This window comes from Nymphalis io, chromosome 27 (assembly GCF_905147045.1).
Source record: "Nymphalis io chromosome 27, ilAglIoxx1.1, whole genome shotgun sequence".
NCBI classification, from domain to species: Eukaryota; Metazoa; Arthropoda; class Insecta; order Lepidoptera; family Nymphalidae; genus Nymphalis; species Nymphalis io.
Window position 1 is genome coordinate 5,705,610 of NC_065914.1, and position 14,020 is coordinate 5,719,629.

Sequence of the window (14,020 nt, forward strand, 5' to 3'; positions counted from 1 at the left end):
TGTCAGTTTGGGATTCAAATGGTTATGGCGAATTGGTATTATTTTTTGCTAAAGTATATAATATATATATATATATATATATATATATATATATATATATATATATACTTATTGAAAACTAGCTATTGTATATTTTTTCAGTCACGTTCTTCTAGTGCAGCGATAATTAACCTTTTCTTTATAACGCGTCGTAAGTGTCGCGGGCCGCAAACAAAAAATATTTAGGTAATAATTAAGAGCCGAGATGGCCCAGTGGCAAGCACCACCGAATTTTCACGTGCTCAATTTGTGATTATAATTCATCTCGTGCTTTACGGTGGAGGAAAACATCGTGAGAAAACCTGCATGTTTCTAATTTCACTGAAATTCTGCCACATGTGTATTCCACCAACCCGCATTGAAGCAGCGTCGTGGAATAAGCTCCAAACATTCTCCTCAAAAAGGGAGAGGAAGCCTTTTAACCCAGCAGTGGGACATTCACAGGCTGTTATGGTTATGGTAAGCAAATATGAACGGATTTATCGCGTATATTGTAACATTTTATAATATCCTGACGTTTCAAGCACTTTGCAGTGTTCGTGGTCTCAAGCAGTCGCTTAATTTAAATCAGTTAGATGTTTATATTTGAAATTTAAAATCGTTAAAAATAAAATAACAGTAGGTGCGCCAATTGCAAAAGTCCGGCGGGCCGCAGGTTGAGTACCGCTCTTCTATATAGCTTATAAGGATATATAAATCGAGGTTGTAGAATCAATAATAGGCCATAAAAAAGTTTATAAAAGACTTAGACAGTTTGGAAGTTGGTAGTTACACTCCCGTGCCTCGGAATGCACGCAATTCCGTTGGTCCTGCGCCTTATTTCTCCGTATTACCGTTACGTTACCTGTTGTTGTTTGTTTACGTCATCATAAATAATTTTGACGGTCATTTCATAAAATATTCCACAGATTATTATAAACGTTCGAAAAAATTGATACGGTTTTTACAATGAGTCATATTATAGTCATTAAAATATATAAATAAAACATCTATTCTTGCTGTTCCAAAGAGCTGTGATAGCTCGGTGGATAGAATGCGTGGATTTATATCGAAGGTCGAGGGTTTTTTTTATTATTCATATCGTGTTCAGTGGAAAGGATAACATCGTAATGAAATCTGCATTGTTTGGTTAATTCTGCCTGTGAGTATCCACCAACTCGCTCTGATGTACCGTGGTGGAAAAAACTTCGAACGCTTTCCTTAACAGAGATCGTTGTTCAGCTGTGGGAAATTTACGTCAATATTTTTTTTATTATTTAAAGTGAAGTGCGAGTAAGTACAGAAAATTATGAATTAATTTGTCAATTTTTTTTACATGTTGACTATAATCAAAGTGTATTCAGCATAATCCTAATTCGGCATATCTGTCTGTACTTAATGAAGAGACTTTTTATTCGTAATTTAAAACCGGAAACAAACTATTAATTAATAAAATGCCAGCAAGAGAAGGTGTAGCGCGTTTCGAAGGTCTTAATATATAATATTATTATAAAAGTAACAGCGAGTTTTAGATTATTAACGTGACAAGCATGAATCTCTTCTTATTGTTATACATAAGCCATCGCATATAATTAAAAAAAAATGCTTAGGCTGAAATAAAATACATAACATAACTTATGTTTATAAACTTTTTGGTAAATGGCGGAACTTACAAGGTGATAAAAATAATTATATCACGCTGTGAAAACGTTTGTTCTCTTATGTCCAGTCGTTGACGGTAAACCGTTGGAAATAGACGCGTGACCGTTAATACATAATCAATTTACATATATATGTATATATATAAAACGCGTTGACGTGTTGTGTTTTTAACAAATTGTTAATTTGGAACAATCGTGCCGGTGAGTTCTTGTTATCTTTATATATTTTTTTTAATTCCTATTTTAAAAAATCGTTTTATTAATTTAAATTTGGATTGATTGTTTTTTTTTTGTTTTAATATAGATATTTAATTAGATGATCCTTTTGGTGTTTTTTTTTACTTGATTGAATAAAAATTAGCAAAATTATTGATTTAGTCTAATTTAAGTGATATTTCAGATTTGTTTTTTTTTTCTATATTTTAAGTGTTAAGATATATTTTCATTATTTTTTCAAACAATAATTATAAAAAATGTATCCGAATTCTATATAAAACATTGTATAAACAAGTATATAAAATATTAATATGTTTGCTTGGATTTTTTTTAAATATGATTTTATATGTATTTTGAAAGTGAGGAGAACGGGTGAAAGAAACTTAGAACGATTTATTTTTCTCATTGATAATTTGCGTTACAATAAAATAAAAAAGTAATTTTTTCTTAGAATGATTTCATTCGATAGTGTGCTATCACGTAACCGGTGCATGAGTATATATTATATATGTATATAAATGTATATGTATATATTTTATCATATATTCGCACTAATTCGCGCCAAAAAATAATGTTCTAATGAAGTAAAGAAGTTTTTTTTTAAACTAGCCTCTGTCAAATATTTGAATTTAGAACAAAATTTTAAAACACTATGCACTTTTATATCATGTCCGTGAAATGTTCAATTAATGATTAAAAAAAATTGTATTGTATTTTTTTACTTCGATTTTTTGTCATATTTATGTTTATCGAAATAAATCCAAATTTATTATTACACTGTAATTGTGACAACTAATCCTAACTAATATTATAAATGCAAAAGTGAGCTTGTATATATGTTTGTTTGACCTTGCTATCAAAACCAAAGCTATGTTAAAAAAAAACATTGTCAGCGCCCCCCCACTGCTTATCGTATTAAAGTAATCAACGTAACGTCGTATTTCTTAATTAGATAATAAAATCGACACCGGATCACGTTACTAAAATATATCGATAAGGTGTTACAACACTAATCTTACTAATATCGTAAATTGTATGTCTGTTGCACGAAAGGCTGTACTGATTTTAATAATTTTCTTACGGGTAACAATTTGTTATAGTGAAATGAAATAATCTTGAAATAATCCTGAGCCGAGATGGCCTAGTGGTTAGAACGCATGCATCTTAATCGATGATCGTGGGTTCAAACCCGGGCAAGCACCACTGAATTTTCATGTGCTTAATTTCTGTTTATAATTCATCTCGTGCATAATGGTGAAGGGAAACATCGTGAGGAAACCTATATGTGTCTAATTTCATTGAAATTACGCTACATGTGTATTCTACCAACCCGCATTGGAGCAGCGCGGTGGAATAAGCTCCAAACCTTCTCCTAAAAAGGGAGAGGAGGCCTTAGCCCAGCAGTGGGACATTAACAGGCTGTTACTGAAATAATCCTGTGCCTGATACATTTGATCGCGTCTCATTGGATTAGGAGAGCGAGGGAATGGATAAAATGTGTGTGCATACGTGTACATTATGATAATCCCGACCGATTTTGGCCAGGGCTCAGTCTCAAGGGAGATTAGCTAACTGCGCAGGACATATTATTGTGCACAAATGTGTGCGCCAACACAGTTGCACTCTCTATTCCCTTTCCATAATCCAATGGGACGACTCCGACACGACTGGAAAGAATTCAAGCGCATGACCAACGGCTTAATGTGCTTTCCGAGGCACGAGAGTACGTATTTCTAACTTCCAAGTTGTTAGTGAGATTTTTCGACAAAAACCCAATACCTTTTTTTATTGCTCCGACCTGGGATTTGAAACAAGAACCTCGGGTTCTGCGTCCTTATATCTAACAACCTGCAAGGTAGTTAGGACACAATACTAACACTAAAACCTACCTGCTACTAAGATTTTTCGACTGATAAATCGTGATAACTTTTTAATGAAACGACTCGATATATGATCGTTTTTATATAGTATAGGTTGGCGGACGAGCATATGGGCCACCTGATGGTAAATGGTCACCAACGTCCATAGACATTGGCATTGTAAGAAATGTTAACCATCGATTACATCGCCAATGCGCCACTAAACTTGGGAACTAATATGGTTTGCCTCTTGTGCTTGTAATTACACTAGCTGATTCACCCTTCAAACCGGAACACAACAATAACAAATATTGCAGCTTTGCGGTTGAATACTTGATGAGTGGGTGGTACCTACCCAGACGGGCTTGCGCAAAGCCTTACCACCAGAACACGTTACCTAAAGATTTACTTTCGTATAAACTAGCCACTATCCCAACGAGGAAGATAAAGGCTAGTCCACAACATACCTTTTCGTAACTTTAACGAGATGCTATTCTAGAAGTTGTATTGTAATGTATAAATGATGAAACATTTAACTGTGTTATAAACAATGAACCGACTTCAATACAATTAATGATCAAATGATTAAATAGGATTACGAAACACAAACATGAATACGACTCAATTTTACTTAAGAATTATGCATCTATTTAATAATATTTATAAAGGAAACCAATATAAGTATCTTAATGCAGGGTTGTCTGGAAGAGATCACTACTTGAGTGATAAGACCGCCCCTCGCATGCATATTACAGTCCAATTATGTTTATATTATATATTATATTGACTGCTTCGTTGGTCTACTGAGAATTTTCTGACAAGAAAAGCCAATAACTTTTTATTGGCCCGACCTGGGAGTTGAAGTATATGGCATGCCATATTCTACCGCCTGCCTCGTTGGCTGAATGGATGGTACCTACCTAGAAGAGATTGCACAAAACACTATCACTAAGTAAAGGCCAGTTACTCTACACCAATTAAATAACAAAAATATGTATTAAATAAATACAATTAAATTATTATTTATCTTCTATGAAAATCAAAGAATATTGCGTTCACATTTCGAAGTGAAAACTTCTTTAGGCGCCTTGCGCTGGTTTATCGTATGGGATAGAGTCGTGGCTTCCCGTTACCGACATGCTAATGTTAATATAATGGAATCGTTGAAAGTACAAATAATTTAATTAGTGTGGAAATTAATGAGGATAATAATGATTGAAATATATGTAAATACCAAGAGTATATACAAATAATATAAGTGTATTTTAACCATTATTTATTCAAATTAAGCTGTGTATTTTGATAAATAAAAAGCTATTTAAGATGTGGAAATTGGACAAATATTTAACAGTGTCAAGTTTTTCATTTCTATTAGCAGTTAATCTTATCGATTAGTATTCATTATTTACTAAAGTTTTTTTACATAGAAACAACCTTTGTTTAATTAATGCAATAAAAAGCCAACAGGAAACAATAATTATAGGTTCATTTATATTAATGAACTGATAATTGTGAAATCTTCTAGAAGTTTCTGTCAGTCCTTTAATTGATTTTCGGTCTAGGCGCATTTTAAAATACCTGAGTTCACTCGTGCCGGATTGTACTTGGTGTTGTTGCGTTTCGGCTTAAGGGTTGAGTGAGCCAGTGTATCTACAGGCACAAGGGATATAAAATCTCAGTTCCCAAGGTCGGTGGCGCATTGGTGATGTAGGTAGTAGATTACACATTTACATTCAATTTAATCATCTATGATTTTTATTGATTAATTGCAATAAAATAAAATTAGAATATTAGCCTATTTCTTTGGGTTCAAGCTTTCTTTTCAAATTTCATTAAAAATCGTTTCAGCATATTAACCGTGAAAGCGTAACAAACAGACTCTCGCATTAAAAATATTAGTATATATATATTCTTTCATCTTGATGAGTCGTTATAATGATTTTTCCTTATCATGTTTATATTTGTAATTTAAATGGCAGTTAATAAATAAGCAATAAAAAACGGTATTGTTTCATATACGGAATTGTGTATTAAATTGATTTATAATTATATTAGCTAGAAACAGACGTTATTCTGCGTATCTAATATCACATGTTATAAAACAAAGTCCCCCGCGTCTGTCTTTTTTTTTGTCGCTAGAAAAACGCATTACGCGTTTCCCCCACGGGAACAGTGGGGGGATATGTGGGGCTCGCCGATGTCCGAGGCGCCGAGTGCGCCCCGAACAACGGAATACCCACTAAAAAACCAGCGGTACCCTTTCCGTCATAACAAGGAACGCCACGGGATCGCTTGCGCATGCTACCACGACGCTCTGACGGGCGGCCTGCCTATGCAGGCCTCCATTCTCTAAGGGGATTACCAGGGTACGGAGAACCCCCCCTAGTCCCGGCGACCCCGCGTCTGTCTGTCTCTCTGTATGAACTCGTTAAACCCAAAAATTACAGAGCGATTTTTACCAATGGACGCAGTAATTCATGAGAAAGATTTAAGTGTATAATTTATTAAGGTATTGAGTAAATTGGTTAAAATATGACGATGATTATTGAAGATTTTGGAAAAAAAACATCCGGACTGGTTCCTTACAGACGCGCACATTGTAAGCCTATAGAGTTATGGTTTAAGAATTTATTACTCAAAAAAAAAAGAATACAATTCACTTTAAATATTTGAGAAAACAAAATTAACATACTTAAGTATTATATATACAACATAAAGACGGTATACAAAAATAAAGAACAACAAATTAGACTCTTCACTTAAAATAATGTGGGTATGACAAAAACAAGATGCAATATTACGTATCGTTTGTGTTATACAATTGTATAGCAATTGATATTATTTCGTATATTTTCGTCATCATAGCAGAGTCGCTGGAACAACTCACCGAAATGCTGCGTAGCCTAGGCGAGTCTTCCCGGTGTGTCGGTCTCGGTATGAACTTGGACAAGACCAAGGTCATGTTCAATAGGCATGTCGTGCCGGGACCGATATACGTCGAGGGGAAACCTCTCGAAGTTGTTAGTGAATATACCTACCTAGGACAGATAATACAAGTCGGTAGGAACAACTTCGAGAAGGAAGCCGATCGAAGAATTCGCTTGGGATGGGCAGCATTTGGCAACCTTCGTCAAGTCCTCAAGTCGTCTATACCGCAATGTTTGAAGACGAAAGTCTTCAACCAATGCGTCTTACCTGCCATGACATACGGTGCCGAAACGTGGACACTAACTGCGGGACTAGTCCACAAATTCAAAGTCGCTCAGCGTGCTATGGAGCGAGCTATGCTCGGAGTATCTTTAAAGGATAAGATCAGAAATGAGATTATCCGGAAAAGAACCGGAGTCACCGACATAGCTTGCAAAATTAGCAGGCTGAAGTGGCAGTGGGCTGGTCACGTATGTCGTAGGACCGATGGCCGTTGGAGCAGACGAGTCCTAGAGTGGAGACCGCGAATCGGCAAGCGCAGCGTAGGGCGCCCTCCAGCCAGGTGGACCGACGACCTTAAGAAGGTGGCGGGCACCAACTGGATGCGGAAGGCGGAGGACAGGGAGCTTTGGCGCACCTTGGGAGAGGCCTATGTTCAGCAGTGGACAACGATTGGCTGTTGATATATGATATGATATTATTTTCATTAGCTAATTTGAACATTAAAATTTTGTAAGAAAAATACAGTAATCAAATAAAAATGTAGAAAATTAGTCGTTGAGAATATTAAATGAGACTTAAAACAATTTTATAACGAATGCAAATACTTTAGGGTCTGGAGAACTGTTTTAAGATATGGTGTTAAGGGATTTTTTGTATAAAGTTGAAGACTGAATATCCTTACTGTTATTAGGTAGTTAGTTGTATAACCATGCTCCTTCATACAATATACTTTTTTTACCGTAGTTGGTTCCTGGTCGTATGAGACATATATTTTTCATCAATTTAGTTATCCGTTTCCGTGTTTCTCCTATTTTGGTTAACGATAGTTTTGTGTTTATGTTTTTGTTCAAAATCTTTTGCACTAATAGACACGTGCTATATTTATATATTTGTTTCACTGTCATCAACCCTCTTTCTGTATACACTTTTTCAGTAGGATATAGATAATTATAGTGAAAAAATAGTTTTATGATTTTGTTTTGTTTTATTTGTAATTTTATTTAAGTTAATACTTGCAGAAGTTCCCCAAATTTCAATCAAATATTCGAGGTGAGGTTTTACCATTGAATTATATATAAGATATCTTACAGATTTCGGAAAACATCCGTATCTCGAAGTCTAGCTATTAAATTTGATATTTTTGAACATTATTTATTTATATGTATGTCCCATGAAAGTCTTATTAAATTATAGTAGATAGACTTAGGTTATCTATATGTAATCTAATGAACTCACGTCAATGGTTTATTATTGATGCATAAAGGCCATTGATCGATCGATGAGGTTATTATTTTTTTTTATTTGTGGAGCTAAATATTATATAATTTGTTTTTGTTATGTTAATGGTGAGTAAATTTTTCTGAAACCGTTGTGCTTGATTAATTATAGAATCAATTTTGGTGCCGAAGTAAAACAAGCTGGTGTCATCAGCATACAGTGTTATATTACCCTTTAAATTTACGTTATCGACATCATTTATGTAAATAAGTAACAGTAATGGGCCAATAATCGATCCTTGAGGAACACCAAATGTTAAAGTCTCATGGTTACTCTTAGTTTCGCCAATTTCAACTATTTGACCTCTGTTTGAAAGATGAGAACGAAATATATTTTAAGCAGTTTGTCTAATTCCTATATCATATAACTTCTAAAGAAGAAGAAGAAGGTATGCCTTATAGTGTCGAATGCCTTTTCCAAATGGACAAAGATGCTCTTGGTACGAAAACCAAATTTTCTGGTAGACAGGAAATTTATACTTTCTAGGTATCTATAAAGAGTTATATTATGTATTCCGATATAAACGTTTTATTTAGTCCATTATTCATCCCACGCGGGACCGGAACGGGTTGCTAGTTTATTATATACATTACATATGTGAATAAACGAGATAACCATATATTTACAAGTATATTATTAACACACTATAAGGATTAATTTTTTTATGGCTATTAATAAATCGGTAATTGCAATAATGATGAAATAAATTTAATGTTTATTTTTATATTTTATAGTAAATAAAATGAAACCATAAATTTAATTGAGCGGACATTATATAATTAGACGATAAAGCTTTTCATATACATTTTATTGATTTATTATCAATATTTTATTATTACACTTATTTATTTCACTTTTTGAATTTTGAACATTAAAAAACATTTTTTTTTAATTTCAACGAAATTAGACACATGCAAGTTTCGTCACGATGTTTTTCTTCACCGTCGAGCACGAAATGAATTATAATCACAAATTAAGCACCTGAAAATTCAGTGGTGCTTGACTGGGCTTGAACCCACGATCATCGGTTAAGATTCACCCGTTCTTACAACTGGGCTATCTTATAAACATTTGTTTTATTAATAAAAAATAGCTACATAAAGCCTTCATTTAATCAGTAAATACACAAATAAAATTGAATGGAAGTATTAGGAAAATAAGAACTCATGATATTCCTAAACAGTCAAGTAATAAAAAAAAAGTAAGTTACATATCATGTTTATCCACTCATAACTTCAATTATTAATGTATGTTATAATATGACTTAATTTATTTTATAGTATTTATTGCATAGTCTTTTGCATTAACTGCCTTATTTCGCCTCCAAATATAAAGTAAGCTCGTGTCTTGCCTTTTAAAGCCGATTCTTTTTTTTAAGAAATCGCTACTAAGCAATAAAGCTGCTAAATTGTAAATTGCGTTTGTTTAAAATGTATTTGGTGTTAGAAAGAAATAAAAATTGATTTTAAAATAGCTAATGTACGAAGTATGACTGAGTGGAATCGTGGCAAGAATGCTAGCAATATTTTTCTGTGCGAAAAATAAACGACCTCTCATTAGTTTCGGAGATTAGCCTGTACATACAGACAAACAGACAGATGGACAAAAAATGCATTTTCTTATTCTGTTACACTTTATTTTATCGCCCACTAATTTCTTAATAAATTTATGCAATCTACAGGCACACGGTTTCTTTATTATATACATGAATTTACATAACATTGTATTAATTATACTGTGATTAGTTCAATTCATTTCAATGCCATTGATATACCATGAAGGTGTTAACGTGACCTGCTCACCTTTGGCCATGAAAACTAATGTGATATGCCGTACGCATGGTCATTTCTTGGCCTTGAAAAATAGGTTTCTAGGTTAAGAACAAGCTTCTAAAAAAAGAGAAGAGTTCGTTTAATATATGTATGTTTTCCTTTTTTGCGTATCTACGCAACTGTAAGTGTTCCATTGCTGGGCAAAAGCCTTCTCTATTCTTTATAAGGTTTTATTATTAACCCGTGCTACTCAAATGGCAGATTTTTTTCGCCACATGCAAGTTTCTTTGGGATATTTTACGTCACCATTGAATTCACTGTTGGTAGGGCTTTATGCAAGCTCGTCTGGGTACGTCTGGGTACCACCCACACATCCGATATTCTACCGCAAAACGGCAGTACTTAATATTGTGTTCCGGTTCAAAGGGTGAGTGAGCCAGTGTAATAACAGGCAAAACGGACGTAACATCTTAGTTCTCAAGGTTGGTGGCGCATTGGTGATGTAAGTGATGGTTAACATTTACAATGCCGATATCTATAGCCGTTGTTAATGAGATGGCCCAGTGGGAAGAACGCGTGAATCTTAACCGATGATTGTGGGTTCAAACACGGGCAAGCACCACTGAATTTTAATGTCCTTAATTTGTAATTATAATTCATCTCGTGCTATACGGTGAAGGAAAACATCGTGAGGAAACCTGCATGTATCTAATTTCAGTGAAATTCTGCGACATGTGTATTCCACCCGCATTGAAGCATCGTGGTGAAATACCTTCTCCTCAAAAAGGGAGAGGAGGCCTTAGCCCAGCAGTGGGATATTCACAGGCTGTTACTGTTCGGACGTAAACAGCATCGCATTTTTTATATTAGTATATAGTTTATATTAAAGTATTATTCAGTATATTTAATTAACAACACAAACAAAGTTGTCGGCCTCAAGCAAGGTAATGTCATTGTTGAAGTCATTCGCTTAACGAGAATATTATATTGCAGATCCCTCTATGGCGTGTTTTCTAAAATTTTATATTCAGTGGTTAGAATATAGAATATTAAACGGTGATTACGGGTTCAATCCCAGGTGAGCACCATTGAATTTTTTTTTTTTGTATGTTATAGGTCAGGCAAATGTGCTGCCTGGTGTTAAGTGGTCACTACCGCCCATATACATTGACGATGTCAGAAATATTAACCATTCCTTACCTCATCAATACGTCACCATCCTTGGGTACTAATGTTAATGTAAATGTTATGTCCTGTGCCTGTAGTTACACTGGCTCACTCATACTTCAAACCAGAATGTAATAATAAGGCGGCGAAAGAATCCCACGTGTGTGGAATATATGTGAGGAAATAATCCAAGAAACTCCTCTCCTTTCGAGGTTGTTCACACCAGTGGGATATTTACAGCCTGTTTTTTTATATTAGTCGTTGCAATATCTCGACAAAGGAAATTGCATTTAAAGGCGCAATCGACATAACTTATTTCCCATGGTTGGTGGCGCATTGTTGATGCAAGGGGTGATTAATATTCCTTGCAGAGATAATAACCATGAACGTTGGTGACCACTTAAGATTTGCCAGCCCATTTCCCAGTCTGCCTACATATTTTCAATAAAAAAAAACACTGATTCCATAAGAGCACTTTTGCGTGTAATGACAGTAATATCCATAGTGTTAAGTTTGTTAATGTTTAATCTTGTAATAGAATATAAATAAATACAATTTGTAAACGTCAAAAGTGAAAGGCGGACAGCGTAATGACTACTCCACTTATTACACTATGGGGTTGAATATTACACTAGAATGTTACGACATAAACTAGGTCTAACTAGATCAGCTAGATAATACCTAGGTTCGAAGGAAATTAATCACGCTTTGCCAGTTCTACTAACAATTTGTCACTTTATCGCAATCGTATTGAGATTTAATCGCTACCGTTTAAACGTTTTCTTTTCTCCTAATAACAGTCCAGTTGCGGTTTGTAACTTAAACGCCGACGACGATAAAGACTGCCAGGTCATAAGATTATCATCATCATCAGGTTATATATATATAATAGAGACCGTCTTGTTAATGTTGTAATCAAATTTGATCAAGCATCAAATATTAGACTAGACTAACCATGTAGTGTGCTATCAGAGAGACAAAGTTTTTCTTGAAAATACATCCCAATTAAAAACCTTTCTCTTAATAACCAATTACTATTTTTTTATAGACTAATGGTCTGAAATAAAAAGTTATTATTATTATTTATGATTATAACTTTCGTTAAGCCCACCCAGGACCCAACATTTTTAATTCCAAGAACCTGAATATCAGCCTTTCAAATCAATATTATAATAGTATTGTTAAAGAGGGTGAAACTGCGAGTTCATCTCATAATATAATATACTAAAGCCTTCTCCGAAATGCGCTGTATCTTCTGATAGAAGTTTTATGTATATTGGTGAATTTTTTTTTAAGTTAGGCATTACAAAAACGTTTTCTCGTTTTTGTATTTACTTTTTTATGTAAGAGAGAAACCTTTTGAAAGGGACTACTAGCAATCATGGATACCTATATTAGGCCCATTTTTTGAAGGTTCCTGTCACGTCGGTTCGGATAACCGACGGCGAAAGTGGTCCTACAGAGAGGTTGTGCAAGGAAATGCCTTAAAAATCGCGCGGTTGTATATTTCTGGATATCGTGTATTGTGTGATATTTAGAATACATTTATTTGTCTATATTTTTAATTTTGACATGTATATAATCTGTAGTAGGCCCATAGCTTTTTTTTGCCTTTGCCTCCGGAGCTCTTCTGTTGGAGGGTGACCCGTACTGACCATTATTTTTTTTTTCCCATATTGCTTATAATATCTTATCTTAGTTTAACATCTTTAGTTTTTTACACATACACTTAAACATTAGTTTATTTAGTATTAGTTTATATAAAAAAATTTATTATTGGGTTGCGGACCCTGCACCGTGCTGGATCAGTGAGAGCACAGCCTCAGCGACGGTGCTGTCGCGTTTGTGACCAGCCATTTTTAGTAGACCCATAGTTAGTGTGTATAGTGTTATATACAGATTATTATATTGGTCATAAAACGCACCATTACATCGCTAATATGCTTAAACTAGTTGGCCTCGGGCTACCACGACCGTGGCCAGCATGCATGAGCGATGTAACTATATTATATATAACATCGTTGTATGTTTTTTTAAATGTATTTTTTTTTATATAAATATGTACTCAATGAATAAACGTCGCTGATATTTTTTCTCACGAATCCATAATCAATGCTACAGATTATCTAGATCACTTGGTAGGGTTTTGCGCTAACTCGTCTGGGTCACACAGCAATACGTAGTATTTTTGTGTTCCGGTTGGAACGGTGAGTCATCATAGTTCCCAATGGTGATGTAAGGAATGGATAATAGTTCTTTGCGAATGTCTATGTCATTGACCATCAGGTGGCCAATCTGCTCGTCCACCTATTTAAAAAAAAAAGATATTCCAACCAATGGTATCATGGTGTCATGTCAGTTCAAAGATATTTTTTTTGTTATATTATTATACTTATCTCGCCATTGGAATAGACTAAGCCAGCGATACTCATACCTTTTCTTTATAGGCGCCACAGGCGCGTGTTACTCAAGGTGTCACGCAAACATTTATCGCGTATAATTTAACTTTTTTTTATCATTTCATGATGTTTCAAACGTTTGAAATGTCCGCCACAAGCAGTTGTTTCATCATCATCATCATATTCAGCCCACAATAATTCACTGCTGGACATATACCTTCGGTATGCGCGCCAATTCTCCCGGTCCTGTGCTAATCGCATCCAATACCCTCAAAATGAATAGCAGTTACTTGTGTTAATAAAAACCTTTGGTATTTAAAATCGTTCAAAAAGTAACATCAAATGGGCCAACCACAAAAGCCCGGCAGGCCGCAGGTTGAGTACACTTGGACTGAAGCAATGACAGTTCCATTACGCCAGAAGTTGATCGTCTTCAAAATGAAGTAATATCATAAATCCATTGTCTCAATGCTTTCGCAATCGTTTTCAATTTGTATATA

General features: G+C 34.6%; 1 protein-coding gene across 2 annotated transcripts in view; it reads left to right on the forward strand.

Annotated features, from left to right (window-relative positions):
* Positions 1-259: 259 nt before the first annotated feature.
* LOC126778849 (fatty acyl-CoA reductase wat-like) overlaps positions 260-14,020 on the forward strand; it is a 50,633-nt gene continuing 36,872 nt past the window's right edge. The window contains exon 1 of one of the 2 annotated variants that reach the window (XM_050502560.1): positions 260-498. The gene's annotated coding sequence lies outside the window, so the exon portion shown is untranslated. Of the gene's footprint in view, positions 499-1,742; positions 1,881-14,020 lie in introns of those variants that run through there. The other variant, XM_050502559.1, reaches the window with a different exon arrangement.